This window comes from Sebastes umbrosus, chromosome 4, assembly GCF_015220745.1.
Source record: "Sebastes umbrosus isolate fSebUmb1 chromosome 4, fSebUmb1.pri, whole genome shotgun sequence".
Classification (NCBI taxonomy): domain Eukaryota; kingdom Metazoa; phylum Chordata; class Actinopteri; order Perciformes; family Sebastidae; genus Sebastes; species Sebastes umbrosus.
Window position 1 is genome coordinate 2,149,954 of NC_051272.1, and position 21,515 is coordinate 2,171,468.

General features: G+C 46.6%; 1 protein-coding gene across 3 annotated transcripts in view; it reads right to left on the minus strand.

Moving 5' to 3' along the window:
- The window catches only part of plxnb2b (plexin b2b), a 294,038-nt gene that overhangs the window by 110,978 nt on the left and 161,545 nt on the right, over positions 1-21,515 (minus strand). For all 3 annotated transcript variants that reach the window (XM_037767568.1, XM_037767567.1, XM_037767569.1), the window contains one exon: positions 10,117-10,303. The gene's annotated coding sequence lies outside the window, so the exon portion shown is untranslated. The remainder of the gene's footprint in view (positions 1-10,116; positions 10,304-21,515) is intronic.

The following is a 21,515-nucleotide window of genomic DNA, read 5'->3' on the forward strand; positions in this document are numbered from 1 at the left end:
GAGCCGGCTGAGCTGGGATCCCGGCCCAGCGAGGTCGGACGCACTACCGTAAAGTGGTATCGGTGCCGTTGTATCGAAGCCGTTTTGCGAGTACGAGTGAGAGTACATGAGCACAGTATCGACATCCCTATTGGCGGTTATCAAATAACGACAACAACCAAAGTTCATTGTCATGTTTGATTTAGATTTAAGTTAATTTACTTGAAGAAAACTGCACAATACATAGTTGGAGTTTCGCCCCACATCCTCTAAAGCCACCCAACTAAACTCCTGTTTCTGGGATAATTGAAATGCTCGCTTGCGCTTCACCTCATAAACGTCGTCTTTACCCGCTCGTGAGTGCCCGGTTGGTACTGTGCATGTGCAACTGTCAACAGATATGAGAAGGAAGCGAGATGCTCACTCCTGAGCTACTGTACGTCTATAATCAGCTCCAGAAAAAAAACTGTTTAATTCTTTTGAATTTCTAGATTTACGAGCCCAACATGGTGTTTTACTTTCCCCTGGGCACTTGGGCAATCCTTACTGTTGAGCCCTGCAATTACATTTCAATTAGGTCTTCCAGTTCTAGTAATCTGGATTTGTTCATGGTGGCTCACTGGCTCGACTTACTGGGATACCTGAATGGAGCAGAGCTATCATGAATATTGTTTGACCAGTCAAGACTATTAGGCTACTTATTCAACATCTCAATTCATGTAAATGGTTGACTTCTTCTTCTTCTTCTTCTAATTTTTTCCATTACAGATATTTCCTAAAAAGTCTTTGGACTTTGCACCAACTTCTAATGTTTCTCTGGCTATAAACAATATGTTAGTCAGATATCCGTCCCTCCTGTGGATGCACCGATACCAGTATCTGATATCGGGCCGATACGGACTCAAATAACTGGATCGGGTATCTATGAAAAATGGAGTCGATCTATTCAATTCAATTCTATGTTTATATACATTATATGACGGAATATTAATTCCTGTTTTGACCGATTTGTTGCTGCATTAAAAAGGTTTACACTGTAATTGTAATTCCTGTTCATTTTGAAGATTTGTTTTACCAAGTTGCTGGTGTATTACTTTAATAATAACAATGTTTGTTACAATGTTTAAGTCAAGCCTGATGTTTCATTACACATGACAGAGTGATCCCAGTCGCTTCTACACAGTGAGGCATACAGCTTATTGATTTAGGATTGTTATCGACTCGGTACTCGGTATCGGCTGATACCCAAAGCCCAGGTATCGCTATCGGGACTGAAAAAGTTGGATCGGTGCATCTTTAGTCCCTCCTTCTATAATCTCCTCAGTGTTCCCATGATGCATTACACAACAATCGTTGGGAATGGCATGTCCAGTATTGTCTTTGTCAATAAACACAGCCTCCAACACAGCTCTATTCTGGTTATTTTTGTACCATCCCTCCTCTGAGGTCTCATTTAACTATTGTTAAATTATAGGCTCTAAAGATGATCATCACCAAATGCAGAAAAACAAACAAAGTATGCAAGAATAAAAATAGGCAGTTCAGATGAGGCAAACTGTCTACAAAAATGCTGATGGAGATGTGTGTGTGTGTGTGTGTGTGTGTGTGTGTGTGTTGCTCATCTCTGGGTCAATACAGCCCGACATGTACAAACATGTAGAAGCAGCACAATCTGAGTGGTAATCTATGAGAGAAAGGGAGGGAGGAGGGGGGGTGGCCACGCTAACATAAACAAGCCTGCAGTTGCCATTTCTGGCCGATCCCGTTTCTTATCATATCATCTACTTGTGTTATGAAAGCCAGACTTCCCTGCAGGATTATTGTTATTGTATGCATGTTTGTGTGCATCCAGAAGCACATTCATGTATGTCTGTGTCTTTTTGTGCAAGTTACTGAAAGCACTCATGAGGCGGAGTGAACAAAAAACACACATCTGGTTCCATTCAGGATGCCGGGAATTCTTTTGCCTGCTCGGTTCAGATTACTTCCCGAGCCCCCACGCTGGCCGCGCAGGAGAGCAGATAAACTACGCCGCTCAACACAATGTCTCGCCTATTCAACACTGGAAGGGTGTAGGTTGACAAGGACTAGAGGTGAAGCTGAGTTTACAGGCGGGGTTCTGGGTGTAGAAGAGAGCCTCAGGCTATGCTATGCTAATTTATTGCTTCTCAACCATTGCAGACCTCTTCTTACAGTATGTGGAGCGGGGAGTGGGTCCTAAGGGAAGGGCACGTTATAGGTTCTGCCAGACTGCACAGCACCTTAATATGATCCTCAACCCCTTCCATTGATATCCACCAGGGAAAGCCCCAGCAGTAGAGGGCCAGCTCTGTAGAGATCCGGACCGGAGAGACAGAGATACAAGGTCAGGATACTCGAGAGCATTTGGTTAAGGCTGCACTGCAGCATAAGCAGGCCTGAACCGAGCGAGGAGAGCTGGAGAACGCATAGATTTTCTGTTCACAGTCAGAAATCCAACTAAAGTAAACCGTGTTTACTGTTTTGCTGCAAGAGACCCTATGCACAGCAATACAATCAGGTCGTTCCGCGCAGTAATTCCTGAACGCCACCTCTCCTTTACATTTTACAGGACGCCCTCCGTCCAATTCCCCCCATATTCTCTTATCTCCCAGGTTTGACTGAATGATGTCTTCAGCCAATATCACCTCGTCTCCTCCGGTTCCCCGGGAGATGGAGTGCCGGTGATGTAGACGATTCAATCAGCGAGAAGTATAAGAGCAGATCACAGACAATACGCCGCGGCCCCATTACCCCCAGTCCTCGGTTACCGCTAGCGACGCTTAACTCGGGCCCCCACCTAATGGGCCATAATATCATTTTACGCCATGTTCCAGCTCTTTATACTAGCTCTAAACATAACTCTGTCGCCAAGGCACAATAAAAACAGATATATTTCTTTATTACTCCTCACGAAGCATATCACCAGATCTGAGCACCCCGACAAAGGAAACTAATATCTACAGGAACCCGCTCTTTTCCGTGGCTCATTTAGGGCAGACGCACAATTGTTATTGCATCGAGCTGCACTCTGCCGGCCTCACCTCCCCACGCCGTTCACTCAGAGTCTAATGGATGTTTTATTATAATCAAATGAATACAACGTCTTCACTATAAATAAGCCACTGAAAAGGCCATTTTCTCTGCCTCGCAATATGTTTAAATGTCCATCATGCCTCAAGCAACGAGGTGCCACATGTTTAATTCAGAGCTGATGCAATTTGCGTGTTGCGTGCTCCAGTATAGGTGAAAACAGCACCTCGTCTACCCTCTACTCACCCTCACGTCCCCGGGCTGCACCCTCCCAATCACCCAATAATTACACTTTCGTGCATAAAGTCATGCGAGTTCTACGGCAGGTTCATTACTTTGCAAGATAGCAGAAAGAGGAAATGTCACCTGGGTACTCCGCTTTTGAGGCCATTCACTTCCTTCATCTCGCAGGGCAAATGCTGTGCTTGTAAGTCTTGAGCCAGATGAGCAGAATTTCACTTCGGCGAGGGCGAGTTATTATCCACAACTAGGAATCATCCCCCTACACGGTATACGGTGCCATTGTCCTCTACCCTATAGTATATCATCAGGTCTGACCGGCCCATTTACACTACGGGGATCTGACAAGAGAGGAGCGAACACTCGGGCATGAACGTGCGTGCTCGTGCTGGTGTGTGTGTGTGTGGCGAGGCGGAGCAGGAGGGGAGTTGGGGGAATCCAATCTCTCACACAGAGGAGCAGAGACAGGCGGGCAGATATGCTCCAGGCCCAGAATAACCCAGGCGGTATCCATGAATGAAATGACAGGATTACAGGGGTATTAGAAAACCTGCTGAGATAGTTGATAATGCTGTTTATGGTTGGGCGTCACACCGCTCGCAGGGGAAAAAGTCTAACTGTTTGACTAATGAAAAATATGGACAAGCTCTTCACACAGTCACCAAACAGAACATTCAAGGCCAGAGGGTCCCCCCCTCCGTTTACAGGAAAGGGTTGGTGTTAGCTACTTGACGGACATTTACACAAATACTGACAATACTAACGTCAGCTGTAGGGGTGTCACCATTACGATTCTTCATCGGAAATCGATTGAAATTAGCTTCGAAATCAAAGGTGAGATCTTCGATTACTTTTTTCTCTCCGCCAACGCCAACTAGCGTACATCCGAAGGCATAAAGCTGTACTCACTGGGTTTAACGTCAAGTCACTGCATCTCCCGACACAACAACACCTACAGCCCACATGCACGTGTTTTCAACTCAACGTTGTTGAATCAGAGCAGCTGATGTTGGTAGCGAGAGCAACAAGCTAGCGGGCTGCCGAGTGCCGTCTCTCAACGAACAGACTGTCCAAAGCTCCGCCTCTGCCCTCGGTGGCAAACAGCGATCAGAGGAGAAAGAAAACAAAAAGAGAGGAGACAAACGAGCACGGCAGTAAATGACAACAACACTATTTTTAGATCATAGCACACTTGTAATGCAGAAGGATTTATGTTTTGTTTTTGTAATGATTATGTACCGAGGTGGGTCACACAGATATTGAAAAGATGCAGCTTCTTATATTGTAGACTGCTGTAGTCAAATTTTTGAAACACTTTCTAAACAAGGCAAAAGTGAGCATGGCTCACATACCCCCCCCGCTCACTGCGTGAACCCTGCTAAAGTAGGGCCAAAGGTTTTGCCCTTTTGGAAAAATTTCAAAAATGTTGGGCACCCTGGACTTCCAAAACCCCAAAAGGTACAACTAGACCACACTGTCGACCATCATACCAAATGTGAAGTTCATAAGTTAAATAGTTTTCGAGTTCTGCTTCGGAAACGAAAGTGTGGCAGTTTAGTTCTCTTTTTAAAGAAGAATTTGAAAGTGTAAATGACGGTAGTCAGGATATAAAACCATCAATCTGTTGATCTTTACCTACAAGACTCCGTAGTCCAACAACGATGTGTTGAAATCGAAAATCGAATCGAGGATTTGGAGAATCACGACACCCTTAGTCAGCTGTTTTATTGTGGATGAACCTCTTAAAAAATGGGGACGGCGAACATAAGCCCCCCCCTATCCCGGTTAAGAATGGGATTATTGTTGTGTCAACAACCCCCATAGATAATAGTAATTACTGCCCTTGCTGCACCGCCATCAGACTGCAACTTTGCTAGCTGACAGCTTGGTCCTAATTACCAAGAACCACCAATTACTGGCTTCATTTCATTATTTATATTGCTCAGCACACCCAAATAAAAGAGACTTCAGTGACTCTGAGCAGTCACATCTCTGGCAGCTGCAGAGGAGCATCCAGAGGACCTGCTGAATCATTGTCTCTCGGTTGTTGTTTTTTCTCTGACAATATAATAGTCAGCATGCAAACACCACATTGTTATTGTGAAGAAAAATGAGTAAAAATAGGAAAATGAAGCCAACAGGGGGCTGCCTTTACTTCCTCTCTGCCAGCCACAGGAAGTAATTTGGCTGCAAAGGAAGTGCATTATCATCTCTTCCCACTTCTGCTCCTGCTCGTTTATCTGCCAACAGGGCTGCAGAATCGATTCTAAAAACATCAGCCCGGAGCCTTTAACTACTAAAACAGTTTGGATGTTGCATCCACATTCATATTTCACTCATTCCACTGTGAGATCTATGTTAGAATAATTGACTCGTCGGCTGCCATGTAAAAGATGCCTCCAAAACTAATAAAAAAAACAACAACGTAAAAACACAATTCTTTATCTGGTGAGTGGATTCAACCATCCGCACACACACATACACAGACTTTCGCAGATGTTTCCCATCACCCTCTGCTGCCAAGCGTCGTCCAGTGATGGCTGAGGAGGAGGGGAGCGGGGGGGGCTCTGGCGGGGGTGTGAAATTCTGCTATCCCCTGCTCCAGTGAATCCTGCAGGAACTTGGCAGATCATTGTGGAGATTTGTATGTCTGTGGATTTGATATGAAACTGTTTGAGAGGCTCGTCTGGAGTCTGTCTCTAATCGTGCCTCCCCTTAAAGTGGGCCTGGCTGTTTAGCTTATGTTCCCGTCGGCCACATTTCTCAGCCCCCCCAAGGGTGCAGATGGGCGATTAACTTGGCAGACAGCCCTTATACCATCGTCTGAAAGATAACCATTACAACACTTTGTTGCTCCAAAAAAAAAAAGTATGCCTCCGAGTAAAGAAAAGCCCATAATCCTCAAATAGAGCAACCACACAAAAAGCACCTGTACCGTCTATACAGATTTCTGCAATCGCACACCTTGTTGATTAACAAAAGGCTCTCTCGCGATTGATAATTCAGCGCAAATCTGCTCAAATCTGCTCAAACAGCAGCTCATGCTCAGCAAGCTGTAAAGCTATCACGTTCCAAAAGAACAAGCAGTCTCAAAAAAAATAAATGATTAAGTATGTACAAAAGGAATCTACCGTGGCGATCCAAAGCGCTTAGCATTTAGATGACAGTTGCGCGGGGAAGGCTTTGTTTGCAGGGGCTGGAGTGGAGCAGTGTATGTGGCCCGGAGGCCGGATCTGTTCCAACTGTGCCCTGGCAAGAAAAACGTTCAGCCCAGTCAGCCTCGACAGCTTGGATATTCGCAGGGGGCGATGGAAAAACTGGAGGGCTGCGGTACCACGTTGGAGTTGGGGGAGCTCGGAGGAGGAGCGGTGATGAGTCAGGAACAAGGTGTTTTGTATTATTTCGGTACCGAGAGGACGTGGCATTTGCCGTGTTCGATGAGCGAAACCAAACGTAGGCTGGTTGATGAGGGCCTTGTGTCTGTGTTGGCCTGCGGTGATTTAAGTTTATCATCTGGCAGGTTTGTCCGGAGGGGGCTTGGAGCATTTTTAACCACATTCTGAAGGTGTTAGTTTTAATGCCGGCGCTGCAATACCTTGCTTTGGTGATGATGAATTTTTAAACCCTGGAACTGAATTATGCATTTATCACCGCAGAGAAAACAGAAATTACTCTGTGGTTCATGACCAAAAGAATAATAAACATAGCATGACCATGAGGGTTTTGGTTTTTTTTACGTTTTCTTCCACGATGACCTTATCATAGCAATGAGCTTTAGATTACATGACTTGTTGTCATTTGACAAACCATTTTCAGTTTCCATAGATCACTAGACATTAAAGTCAGGATCATCACTTTGATTTAGTGCGACAAATGAATTATTCACTCTCATATCTGGGGGTGCATAGTTAAATTCTGACTAATTTCAAATATCATAGAAAGGACTTTTTGATGTTGGACAGCTTCCTCCTCACTTGATTAACCTGAACCAACTTCAAAAAGTGCCACAGTTAGCGCTCCGCCGTCGGTAATATTCTAAACAAACTGTGGAGCCTTTTTCAAAAACAATATTTTCTATGGGCTTCTTCTTTGAAATATTATGTGTCAAAGGTATTGCTATCCATTAAATGGTCTTATTTACCTTTTCCTTCAAAGAAACACATTTATAAAGGGAAACTAAAATCTCACACAAGAATAAGAGTGTGGAGCCGTGCGGCTGCCTGCATTGATTAACGTTCAAAGTATCTAAAAGTAACACGGCAGATAAAAAGGTCAGTGTCGCGCAAACAGCCGCTAAAAAAAAGGACAACAAAAACAAGAGATCTGTTTGCTCTTGTGCATCCAAATTCATTCATCCCCGAGAAGCCTCTTCGCTCCGGGGTTGTGCCAAGGCAAGCCTCATGGGAGAAATGATTGACACCTCCTAATCCTCATGGATACCAAAAAGCATGTCATTACCATGACATTTACACCATCTTCTGGGATGTGAGATGAAGCGTGGGAACAACAAAGGGATGAAAACGGTGAACAAAACTCTAAAAATAGGACGTGTGAATTTTTAATGTGCTCTGTTTTGGGTCACGAGTGGAGCTCCAGTCTCCACCCAACTTCTATTAATTCAGCACAGCGAGAGAACAACCACCTGGGGTAGCCCACATTTCAAATGAGCCACATTTGAGTATATCTTTAACACCAGCGGGCACGCTAGCGGGCATACTGGAGGAAATGTGATGGAAAGTGGAGCATAAGAGTTGTGACCTAAGCAAGCAGCTGATTATGGAGAAGATGAGTGAGAAAAGGAGTTGTCTGTCAAGCTAAGCCCTTCACAGATGGACGAGTGTGGCACACTTAAGGAACCGACAAGTCCGGAGGCTCTGTGGCAGCTTTGGGTTTTAAAGTACACCACAGAAACCGTTTAGGACCCAAATACTGTATATCGTGTGCAATTATAGGTTAATATAGGGATGTCACGGTGAGGACATTTTCCCGCTGGTTAATGAACTCGTGACAACACCGGTGTTACCGATTATACCGGACATTTTACAAGAAAATACGGCGCTCAATATCTGTAGAGCGAGGCTGCAGGTTTCCACCTGGAGCTGATGCTCCAGCTGTGACCGCTCCGTCCTGCGCAAAGCAATTACCTCATTAAAGGGAAATTGCTTGTTATCAGCGACACCTGTGGCCGTTAAGTCAACGAAAAAAGTCAGTGTCCTGTTGCTCGTGCTTGTGCTCGCTCTACATAGACATGAACAAGCATCGCTCAAAACAGTGAGGCGACACACGTCAGTTAAAAGCACAATATCACTCTATATTTCAGCTGCTTGGCAGTAATGTTAGCTGACCAGACCAAGGTCTCTCCATGAATCAATGCTGATCCTAGTGTTGGCTTTTCCTGCCTCAGCCTCCCGACCGCGGCCGGAGGGAACGGGGGAGACGCCGGAGTTTTGGTTGGAGACGATAACGTTTCTCGCTGCGGATCCCCGTCACTTCACAAGACACGGAAAACCTCTGTTGGTCTGGAGGAGCTGCAGCAGATGTGTTGATAACACGCCGCTGATACACAAAAATAAACTAAATGGGTTTTATTTCTATAAAAAAAAAGCAAAACAACATCAGGGGCGGTGGGCAAGTTATGTAATTGGCGCGTGCCCGCCACCGTGTGACACCGGTAACACCGGTAACACCGGTAACACTGACTACCTCGGCAAGCCTAGTTAATATTCCTCACCTTTTCATTCATCTCACCGACTGAGTGAATCACAGTAAAACATGGTCGTTTTTCCACTCTGAGTGAAGTATGAACAGAAGAAGCTTTTTACAACTGTCTATATGAAACGATTAGAGCAGCAGTTAATTGCTGGGGATCTTCATTTAATGAGCACCATGAGCAAATTTAATTACTTGCAGCCCCTCAATAAACAAGCACAGAAACCTACTGGTGTGCAAATAAACTTCTGACAGAGTATAACTTATCCTAAGCTGTAGGCCAGGACTTGACTTATAATTGGACCATTGTTTCCTGACACACAAACACACCGTGTTGACCATTTACTAGCCAGCAATGTTCCACTTCTATGAGCGTAATAACAAAAAGCGTTTTCATTGGTGTGCTGTGGCACTTGGGGGCTGACCCCTCGCCCGTGTATCTCCCAGGTGGGACGGTCGGCTATCTGCTAGGCAGCAAAAGCTATTGCCTCGCTCCCTTCCCTCCGCTCTGCACACCCTATCTGCTCGGTCCGCTCCCCAGAGCTCACTATCGCCCTGCTACCTCTACTCTCGTACTGACAGCCAAACAATGGGAGCCAGGACTGCCTTAACGTTATAGAAAGTGGAGGCTCGACTAATTAGAGGCACCCTCACCCCCTCTGTACGCCGTCGCCTCCAACTCCTCCTGTTAACTCAGAACAGTGTGATATAGCTTGGCCAGGGTTGGGACTGTTGGGTCCTTCGTGAGAGAAATAGGGGCTGGAAGTTGTTGTTTTTTTCCCTCTGGCAGCTGGCCAATGGGGGACCGTAGTAATTGCCCGAATCCCACTGTGGCAAGTGAGGAGAAAGAGTGTGAGGGTGGTAGAAGCCAAGGGAAGTGAGAAAATGCTGGGACCAAGTGGAATGAAAGTCTAGCAATAAAAAAAAAAATACAGACACGGAAAGACTTTGAAAAATGAGGCACAAAAGATAAATGTTTGTGAGAAGAAACAGGGAATGACACGCGGGACAAGTGATTCAGAGGAAAGCTGGAGCCTGAGGACTCTTCGTTGTGTGAAACTAATACAAGTAGAAAGAAAAACTGGACAAAGTACAGGCAGTGTAAGTGAAAATAGAATGACCTCGGGTGCTACTCACTAGGGAGAGGCAGACAGGGGTGCAGTGAGCGTCTTGGCTGTTGGAGTGGAACAGAGTAGGGTGCAGCGGCGGCTGCACAGAGGGCCCTCGCTGGACACTTCAATCACAGGCAGCCGGAGCCCCGGGCAAACTTGGCCAATTAGCCGCACACTGCTGCTGACCCCCAGCTTCATTAAGGGCCCGGGCTCTGGATAAGGGGAGAGAGGAGAGGATTAGGGAGGGAGAGAGAGAGAGAGCAAAGCATCAGCACTGGCCAGGTTTGAGACACATGCATTTGCAGGCGCTAGAGGTGAAGCTCAAGGTTACAGATAAACACAATCAACAGTGAGAGCACCCTACATGTACACGCTCGCCATATTGCACTCCCACCTCCCTCTGGGTTTACACCCCGCAGCGAAAGGTGGTGGTGATGGAGGGGGGGGTTATAGCACCGGGGGCGAGAGGGCGTAGATGCCCCCTCTCCCCAACACCACTGCACTGACAGCAACAGGTGTGGTGGCCAGCAGACATGCAATTACCAGGCTGAGAATCTGCTCTTTGTGACAGAGACAACGGCAGATCAGAAGGGAAGATCACAGCTAGAGGGGGAGAGGAGAGACGAGGAGCGAGGTGGGAGGAGAGAGGAGAGGCGAGAGACGAGGAGGAGGAAGAGAGGAAGATATAGACTACTGAAAGTCCCGGGAGAGGAGGCAGAGAGAGAGAGATTTCTAGTCCGCTCTTTTCATCGCAAATCCCTCGCTGGTAGAGCGAAAAAACACAGATCAAAAACCAACACATGCAGTCGCTATGACACACCTGTTGTTGTGCAGTAGAAATACAAATGTACACACTTTGGTGGTCTGGAGAGACCTTGCATACATGTATGCACAACAATGAGACAAAGGAGAGGGTAAACTGACAGCATCCTATTTCAATTCAGATTGGGTGGGGCTTTGTGGGTGCTTTGGGACAGGTTGCGCTCAATGAGCCCTGACAGAAAGACTGTTTGGTATATGCGCGCGTGTGTGTGTGTGTGTGTGTGAGTGTGTTTGTCTGCATTACAAGTGTGTACATCCACATGGGACCTGTGTTTGCATCAGCCTTGTGATGGGAGCCTCGGCGGTGCTCCAGGGTGGGGGTAGTAGCAGCAGCAGCTTCATGCTCTTCTTTCCCTCATTTTCTCTGCTCTCCCTCTCCGATTACGGAGCCTTCGATCAGGCCAAAGTAATGTTTGCGTGCTTTGCCGCCAGTGTAGCAATAAGTGCTGTCAGAAACCTTGCATGCTTGGGTGGAGAGGAGATACTGGCCCTTTTCTTTAAAACAAGCCAAGGATAAAAGATCAATGGTCCAATTCAGGCCATGAATTGGAGGGAAAAGTTCACAAACATAGTGGGAGATTATGAGAGGGAGATGCATGTGTGGATGGGGGGGCGGGGGAGCGGAGAGCGAGGGGGCATCTAGCTCATCTGTGCGCTAGTGGCTTATTGATCGGTGGAGACACACAGCTCCCAGCCATTCATCACAGGCCACTCAGGCCCTTAGATAACTCCTATGATAGTGCCCTGCTACTGAGCAGCTGCAACTGGCCATATCCATTATCCTTCAAAGTGAGCCCCCTAGCCTGGGAACAGGCATGGTGGGGCTGACAGGCTGGAAGGAGGGCTGGAATGGAAATGGAAAAGACCGGGCCTGTGGTTCGGAGCCCGAGGCTCAGGCTATAATGTATACAAAGGCAGGACGCTGGGGTTGAAGGGCCAGGGTTTTTATGAAAAATGGCGCTCCGACAGCCAGAACAGAGATGAGAAACTGTCTGTTTGCAGCAGTTGGAGAGGGGAAAAAAATGTGACGGCGCTATTGTTTCCATTTCTCGGCCAAACAGTATTAGCAAAGCTGTTTTATAGCAGATAGCACACAAACCATCCGAGCGACAGGCAGCTCTGAAAACTGCTGAGTGGCTCTGTATGTGTGTGTGTGTGTGTGTAAAGAGAATTCCCAGATTGGGCAGGTGGGGATCAGCCATAATGAGCCATGCAGGGAGAGAAGAGAGGGAAGGGGGTCGCAGCGAGGGCAGAAAAAAAAAGAAAGGGAGGAGGCCAAAGAGCGAGGGAGAAAGACAGAGTGAGAGTGATGGAGACGGGCTCAGCGCCAGAGACAAGGCCCCAAAAGAGCAATTACAGGAGCTCCAGAGAAGGTGTAGGCCCAGCCCCCAGGCAGAGTTTCACACAGAAACAAAGCCCGGCCAGACATCATGTACTCACAAACACACACAAACACACACACACACGCCGTGATCTAAGAAAAACTTCTGATGAGCAAAAGACAGAGATGGACAAAATAGAGAGGTGAAGTCCCGCCCCTTCAGGTGGACCACCGTGGGACCTTATATTGGAAAAAATATAAACGGCCACGGTAGTCGGTGTTACTGGTGTTACCCGGTGGTCAGGCACACACTGATTACATTACTTACCAACCGCCCCCACTGGCGTTACGCTTTTTTTATATAAATAAAACCCATTTAGTTCATTTTGGCGTATCAGCATTGTGTTATCAACACATAGTCGGACGACGGACACTACAAAGTGAAAGTGTCTGCTCCGTACAGAATCTTAGCACTGAGCAGCAGGTGTCAGATTTCACACACACACACACACACACACGGGACAAGAGAGAGTTGCCAAAAGCGCCTATTTGGCAATATTTCAGATTTATACCCAATGCTATGAGGGAACTGGGGATGCTAATTTTGAAAAAGTTTCTTAACCGATAACTGACCCTCGTTAACCGATTATTAACCGTTAACCGACAAGATTTGTGCCTCGCATGCAGCGGTGTACCAGCTGCAGTGTATGAGGACAACAGACAACTGAGTCTCCAGTTCACAGTCCGAGTGCGTTAACTTAGCAGATAGATAACTTGGATGCTGCGTGTAGTGTCGCGGACATGCAGCCACTTTCCCAGTAAAAGTCTCAAATGCACATTTAGTTTAGTTGTTAGCTGTGTGTCTGCCCGGAGTAACGATAGCGATCGTCCGATAAACAGTGTGTGTGTTTGTGCTACGTTAGCATCTGTAGCTCTGCTGGTAGCTTCGTGCTCCCCGTAGTCACACACATACAGTCTGTCAGCGCAGGGAAAGTTCATCGAGTTTTCGACAGACGTGGTGTTCTAGCTGTGAACATAGGTGTTTACACTTTATTTGTCAGTGAATAAATGCTACGAGGCTACAACTCCTCCGCTCAAGCGAGCTATAGACGGGAGCCGACTTCCTGTATCTGTAACGCCGGCTCAGACTCTCTTAAGGTGGACCAGCTTTTCCCCTTAAAGTGCCGAGTTTTTCTCAGCTTTTTAATTAATTATTAATATTTCTTTTAACCGTTTTAACTGATAGCGTTAATCGGTTAAAATGCTTAATGTCGTTTAACGGTTAAACGGTTAATTATTAACATCCCTAGAGGGAACCATAACATAAATGAGGCAATCGCCGTGCGGAGGACGGAACGGTCACAAGTCGCAGTTTGTTGTAAAACTGTTGAAGTTTCAGACTGTGAAAATACATAATTAGAAAGACGACACACCCAAAAGTCACGTAAGTGACGTCTCTCTCTCTGAAGCGATGATTATTGTGTGTTTCTTACTGGAATGTACTCACACCAGCAACGGGATTTGCTCGTTCTTTCCCTTCCCGGCTGATAAAAAGACCAGAAGTCGCCGGATAAATCACATCAGGTAAGATAACGTCTCATTTGTGCGTGGAACATAGCTCAGTTAGATAGCTAGCTAGTGTTGGTGATATATATTGTGCGAGATGAAAGATGTAGTTCACTGAGCGGTTTCACACAAAACTAAATAACACTACGACAAACTGAAACTTTCTTTACTTTAAAAATTGTGTTTTAAATTGACAAACATATGTGTGCTTCATGGCACAATTTAAACGGGATCAAAAAATGATGTCTCTCTCCGTTGACTACCGTTCATATTTCTCTGAAATGAAGTCCTGTGGTGGTTCACCAGAAGGTGCGGGACTTTGCCTCTCTATAGGAGAAGGTATGTGGAAGTCAAGACGGAAGGAAGCATGAGGTGGGATTCTGTTTAAACTGGGATCACCTCAATCCAAAACATCCCCAAGCTTCACTCCCCTACATGTGTTCAAAGCAACATTCTGTTCTGGTCGAAACCTGTTCCCTTAACAGCGGGGCCCGAAACAAAAGCTGAAACTCCGGGGCTGAGGTCAGTGTGAGCAAAACTTTCAAGTCGATTGTCCTCCATGTGGTGAGGGCTAAACAACACTGAAAAGTCTGGACAGCCTCGCACTATGGTGCCCGTCACGAATACGAGTCCGAAATGGTTTGTGAAGGCAACTGTTTCTGCCCCCCCGACACACCACCACCACCACCACCACCTCCACCACTTAAAGGAGAACGACTGGCTGGAAAGAACAAGCGAGAATGATGTGAGGAAAAGAACGAGAGAGATGTGCAAACAGATAAGGGGGAGGGGAAATTAAATTAAGAGAAAAGTTCTCGCGCACCGGTATGCACCATTGATTTCCTATTCTCTTGGAAACATTTAATGAGCTTAAATAGGAGCCTCGTTTGACACTGCCACGGTGACTCGGAGGAGCCTCCCAGTGAGAGGAAATCGTTCAGCAGCTGTGACGGCTACCGGAGGGGGGTGGAAGACGGAGAGGAGGTGGAGGTGGAGGAGGAAGAGGAGGGAGGGAGGGAGGGTGGAAGTGAAGGTTGTAATGCCAAAGCAAGAGATGTGTGCAAGACAGATGTTGGATTATGCTCGGGAAATGGTCCATGGGCTGCATTACTTGCCTACTTGTCAATGAGGAGGAATGAAGGATGAAGGATGAAGGAGATTACCGGGAGAGAGGCAGCCGGCGGAGGCTAAAGGTGGTCTACGTCAGCCAGGCTGCCTACTGTAGTTATGTAGGTGCTTACCACTCACAACAGGCACTCATTATAACCCAACACTGTCCAAACTGATTGACAGCTACTGCTCCGCGGCGGCGTTTCACCTCATTACTTCCTGGATGACCTCCCTGTGAGGTATTCAACAGATGCCTATTGCTCGGCGGCGGCCATCTTGTTTTTTCTACCCTTTCCCTGCTCTCTCTTTTCTCCCTCTATCGGCAGCGAAAACTATTGTCACTTCAAGAGAGCAAAAGTCCTGAGGCGCTCCGCTGCTCGCTGCCGCTGATGAGGGCCCACTGGGAGCCATCGGCAGCCGCTTTATGAAGCCGTCTGACAGAGCGAATGGACTCAGCGTCCCGCCACCTTTTGCAGGCAATCATGATAATAAGTGTGGAGTCGTCGGGCATGGCTGTACACTGGCTCCGCAGGGGGGCCTCTCCTCACCGGCTGATGGGTGCAGTGGTGTGTGTGTGCGGAGGAGGGGAGGGGGGGAGCGAGTGTGTTTAGGGCTGAAAAAGAAACTGATTTTATTGAATTTATTACTTTTAATAATCCTCTAAATCCAAACGAATTAAACTGAGAACAGCTACAACAACACCAGACTTAAAAGGACCAGTGTGTAACATTTCAAGGGATCTATTAGCAGAAATAGAATATAATATTCATAACTATGGTTTCGTTATTGTATAATCACCTGAAACTAAGAATTGTTGTGTTTTTGTTAGCTTAGAATGAGCCGTTTATATCTACATAAGAAGCAGGTCCTCTTCACAGAGTCCGCCAAGTTGCACAGGAAGGACAAACCAAACACCGGCTCTAGAGAGAGCCTTTCGCTTCCCTGTGTTACCTGAAGGCCACCGTAGCTCGTGAAACTGCAGAGTGCAAAACCGTGGTACCGCCAGCCGCCGTCTAGACTCCTTTGCTCCTAAAGTAGTGTTATAATGGTGAGGATGGCCTCTGAGCGAGGCGAACAGCGTTACCACAGTTTTGCACTCGGCGGCTCATGTTAACGCAGTCTTTGAAAGGGAGGAGTGAGCGGAGGAGTACTCAGCTGGTTGAAATCTGCAACCACGACGCTAGATGCTGCCAAATCCTACACACTGTCCCTTTAAACCAACCACACCGTCCAGTCATACTGTAAATAATCAGGACAAACATATCTGCAGTAAGCCAACACAAAAAAGGAAGAATGCGCCGCTATAAGAAACATCATCAGCAAGGTCAATCTGGCACTTTATCATGATTTAGTGTTGAAATAGAGACACTAAAGATTTGATGGACAATTACTCAATTATTCATTCTACAGAAGATTCATTGAAAACACTTTCCATTATCGATTTAATATTTCATGTTATAGAATATTTGCAGCATTTCTCAGTCTTTTAAAGGAACAGTATGTAACATTTAGGGGGATCTGTTGGCAGAAATGGAATATATAATATTAATAAGTATGTTTTCTTTAGTGTATAATCACCTGAAAATAAGAATCCTTGTGTTTTTGTTACCTTAGAATGAGTCTTTATATCTACATAGGGAGCGGGTCCTCCTTAACTGAGGACAAACAAACACTTGGCTCTAGAGAGGGCCATTCGCGTTTTCACGTTTTAGAGTTGGCCACCGTAGTTCTCCTACACGCTTGGTACACGGGAGAAGTTTAAGTTGGTTGCAATCCGCAACCTCGCCGCTAGATGCCACCAAATCCTACCCACTGCACCCTGAAAGTGGCAGTAGTCAGTATATTTTTTGCATCATTGGGAAGAAAAAATTCCATAATAACCTTTCATCATATTATAATTCAAGTGTTCTGAGAGAAAACTAGACTTCTGCTCCTCCTCATGGCTCTGTTTTCAGGCTTTAGAACATCTAGCCCATGACAGGAGACTTTGACCAATCACAGGTCATTTCAGAGAGAGAGCGTTCCTATTGGCTGTGCTCCGGACTGGCGTTCCTTCAACAGATTTCACAATGGCGGCGGCGTCACAAACTTTCTCATTTTCCAGCTAAACCGTGCACTACAAGATGATTCTGAGAACATCTGAGGAGAGAAATAGGCATTAACGTAACAGAATATTGATTCATATTTGATCAGCGCTGCCTAGTTTCACCGTTTGGTTGGAGTTTGCGAGTGATTGATAGCCGGCTCTCATAGACGGCAGCTGGACAGCAGACCTCAGATCAGCTGTTACTGCTTGTTTTCCTCTGGTCTGTGAAATCTTGCAGATGCCGTTAGGAGCACCGGAGGACACAGAGGAACATGATTTTTCTTTGTTACCCGTTTCATGTACTACTGTCAGGATATAGCGACCGTTTTATAAAAACAACTTTTTTTAAATCATATTTGCTCCAATCTCTAAACTGATTAATCACTCCAAAAATAATCAATAGATAAATTATTTTGTAGCCAAAATATAGATTGTAGGAGGATTTATAGTCCAGCCTAGAGTTTGTGTCTGCATAAATGCAAAAGAGTTACACCGTACTTTCCATACCTTTAGGAGGACTGTAAACAGAAAACATGATGACCAGCTCTTAATGACTGAGTGTAGACATGCTAATGTGCATGTAAACACGCTAATAAATATGTGCATGTGTAATTTGCTGCTGGTAAGTGGTTAAGCATAAATATTTCAAGGGTCCCTGTCTCTGCTTTTAACTCAGCGAGACATGTTTTCTGGTTTCCAGCAGCTTTGAAATTCCACCAGTGTCTGTTTCATGTATTAGCAGGTCAGAAAGGAGTTCCTTCAGTTCCTGACCCCAGTTTTTTTTCTCCCCCTTCAACTTTGGCTCAGCTGCAGAACGGAGAACGGCTGGCTTGTACCACCTCTGAGTATCTATCCAGACAGATGCATAGTAAGCAGTGCTGTAGCCAGAGTGGGTGTTTGGCACAACTGGCAGCAGTGCTGAGACCATGTTTAGTTGGGCTTTCATGTGTGACTTGCAGCAGCAAAAAAAAAAAGTTGTGCTGAAGGATTTTTTTTTATGAAAATTAATCTTGGGCTGAAACAATCATGTGATCCTCTGGTGATTAATTACGGTGAAAGAAAAACAGACGAGACTGCCCTTTTTTCCTTCTTCCAGCAGATACACATAGGCGTGCACACACACACACACACACACACACCAAGTATAGCTGGAAGTGACTAACAGCTGCATAAGGACGACAACTTGGGAAAGGCGTAGTGGTGAAGTGTCCTACACTGCTTTCTCCGGTGTCCCCAGCTGTCACTTCCACCATTCTTGCTCAACATAGTGCCATCGAGAAACAATTTTTCACTCGAAACTGCCGTTGCTCTCCGCAGGAATCCATAGGCCATCATCTATACGACATTCTCTGAATCATTTACACTGGCCTATATATAGCCTGTGGAGAAAAGGTCATTATTGAAACAGAAAGCTATATTTCATAATTGCACTACCACGCTTCTATCCCCTCAGTGAAATTGGCTCTCTAGAATATATTCTCTCTCACTCTACTCCATCTCTCTTTATCTCCCTCTCTTGTCTGTTAGAGAGGGCGATTTTGACAGGCCGACTGTCTCTCCTGATGCAATAACCACCCTCCATTTGTATCTGAGGAGGGTGCATTAACTAGACAGCGTAATCAGCCCGCACAGGAAAAAGGCAGCAAGCCTCACCAACCGGCTGCTTTTTACCACTCTTTGCTGTAACAGCATGCCATTACGCCACAATTAGCACAGCGCACTCTGGGAAAAATAACCCCTCGAAAGACCTTTAGCCAGCTGAGTGCGAGAAACAAGGCGACTTTCATCCAAAGTCCACTGTTGCTCTAAACACTCAGGAGGAGTATTCTTATTCGATTATGGTGAAGGCAAAAGGACTTTAGAGTAGACTATAAATAAAAAAGCTCACAGTGCCATGGGACAACCTGATACCATTGACATGTTACGGTAGAAGATTTTCAACTAACGGAAAAGGCTTATCGCCAGACACTTCAGACGGAGCATAATTCATCTCAAAAGGCAGCAGGCAAAAAAAAAAAAGAACATCAGAAAGCGCTGCCTTATCATAAGTGTATGCACTTTCCAAAACAGGGAAGTGAGTTTTGTTGAAGTACCCCTGTGGTGAAGGTGCACTTCAGGTGAATGCGTTCATCCAGCGTAGGATGCAGCCCGAGAAAGCTAAGTTCAAGCACGCACAAACACATTCCCTCCCTCAGGGCTTTGGAACAATAAAGAGAAATGCGTGTCCCCGTGGTCATTTGTGGCGTGCTGGCAGTGGACAGACGCAGATAAGAGTTTGGATTGGCGGAGGCTGACACGCTGTGATTATCTCCCGCTGCCGGAATTGACCGTACATCAATCCAGACGAGCCGAGAGGACCGGGGCCGGCCGACTCAATTGTTGCCCGAGACGAGATTTTTATGATTCAATGACCTCGAAGAAAAATGTGTCAAGTGTTTCAAATGTTTTGTCGTACAAGCGCAGTCGTGCATTGTGATTCAGATTCACAAACACTCATGAAGAGACGGGAAAGTGCAAGCCGTCTCAGAGGTACAATCACTAGCACATATGTTATCACGCTACGTCTGCACACACACACACGGCTACCACCTGACTTTACAGGGCTCCCTCTCAAGTCCCAGTCTGCCTTCCTGGCTCTCTCACCACCTTCCCCCTCACCTCCTGCTGTGTGTTCTGGACCTGAAACCAAGTCCATATACCGGAGTGAGCCACAGGAGAGATGGAGGAAGGGAAGGAGCGAGGAAAGAGAGAGAGAGGGAGAGTGTCAAGAAGCACATTCTTTCTGCTGAGCGCCATCTGGAAGTGGAAAGGTAGATAAACAATGACGTGAGCCGCATCCCATCTCCCTGCTAAAGCCCGAACAGACACACACACACACACGCTCGCCACAATGCATGAGCGCCATCGCCACCGATCCTGTGCGGCGCGCCAAGCATTGTCAGGGATTGGGTCTTATCAATCATTGGCCAGATACTGAGCAGCAGCGTGAGGCAAACAAAGGGAAGGGGAGAGAACAGAAATGGAGGGGAGCTGCAGGCGACAATGAGAAACACAAATGAGACGATGGCTGGGAGCCACCCGTCCACGCGGCCCGGACCGACTCTATTTAATCTGGTCAAGTCTGCCCCAAAAAATCAAAGCAATCTCCTCTAGTGAGCTGACAGAGGAAGGAATCAGACAGCCAATCCCACCCAAAAAGGAAGTTGCTGTGGAATTGAATGAGGGGGTATGGGGCTGTGCTGCATTGTGCTAGGCATGCAGACTATTACGGCTGGGGAACTCTCCTTTATTTAAAAAAGTCCATTTGCATTCACTCAGCTTGCGAGAGGAGCTCGGGGGCAACGTTAGCTGCCGCTCCTGCTGCTTTTGAATTCCTCACTATCTTTTTTTTTCGACCCTTCTGGCATGCAATATATCACAGTAGTAGTAGGAATCTTTATTATCCCTTATGGGGAAATTGTCCTTGTAGTAAGTCAGTGATAATAACAAAAACAATATCCATACAAATACAAAAGCGTAGAAAGTTGAAGAATGATGAAGAGCAACAGCTGGAGCAACAGCCGGAGGGATGCTCCCCGTGGATACTACGCCTCTTGGGGACACCCGGCCCTAAAAGAGTGCTAGACTAGAGTGAGACGTATAAAGGCCACAGTGGGGATGACATGAAGGAAGAGGGCCAGAATGAAGAGACTTTGACAGCCATCCCTCGGGCGGCGAAGAGGAGCTGCACCTGTACGAACCTCGGCTCTGCTCAGTTTGTCTCTTCAGACTCCCCGCCCACTCACATCACACACACACACACACACACACACACACACACACACACACACACACACACACACACACACACACACACACACACACACACACACACACACACACACACACACACACACACACACACACACACCTGCTGGCACTGGCGGACACAACAGGAGGGAGGGATCAGGTGGCTGGGGCAAGCAGACGGAAAGAGAAGGGCTGGGGAGGGTGGGTTGACAAATGAGTCTCGTCAGGTAACATTCACAGACGTGAAGGGAAGGAAGGGGAGAAGATGGGTTAAGGGAGGGGGAGGGTTGTGTCAGCTCATATTGGTTCACCAGCGAGAATCTCCTGCCCTGATTAGAAACCACTGCAGTCGGGAGACAGGAGGACAGAGACACTTTGAAGGAGGAGGCAGTTAGGGGAGTGGGTCCGTTTGCACCCGAGGACCGCTTACTGATTCTGATTGAGGAGACAAGGAAACATGGCCTCGGTCTCTCTGCCTGGGATCCTCCTTCGCCATGATCAAAAAGAGCAGGGGAGGGCACAGCGGAGGAAGAACCCTGGAAGCATCCAAGGGCCGGGAAATTTGGGTCAGACGCATGACATATTAATACAATGACTGACGAAGAGAAGAGACGTGAGAAGAGAGGAAAGAGGGAGGAAATGAAAGGAGATGACTGAAAGGGAGCCAAAATATGCACAGCAGAGAGGATTTGTGTTGCAACGTGACCCAGCATGCAGGGAAACAGGAACT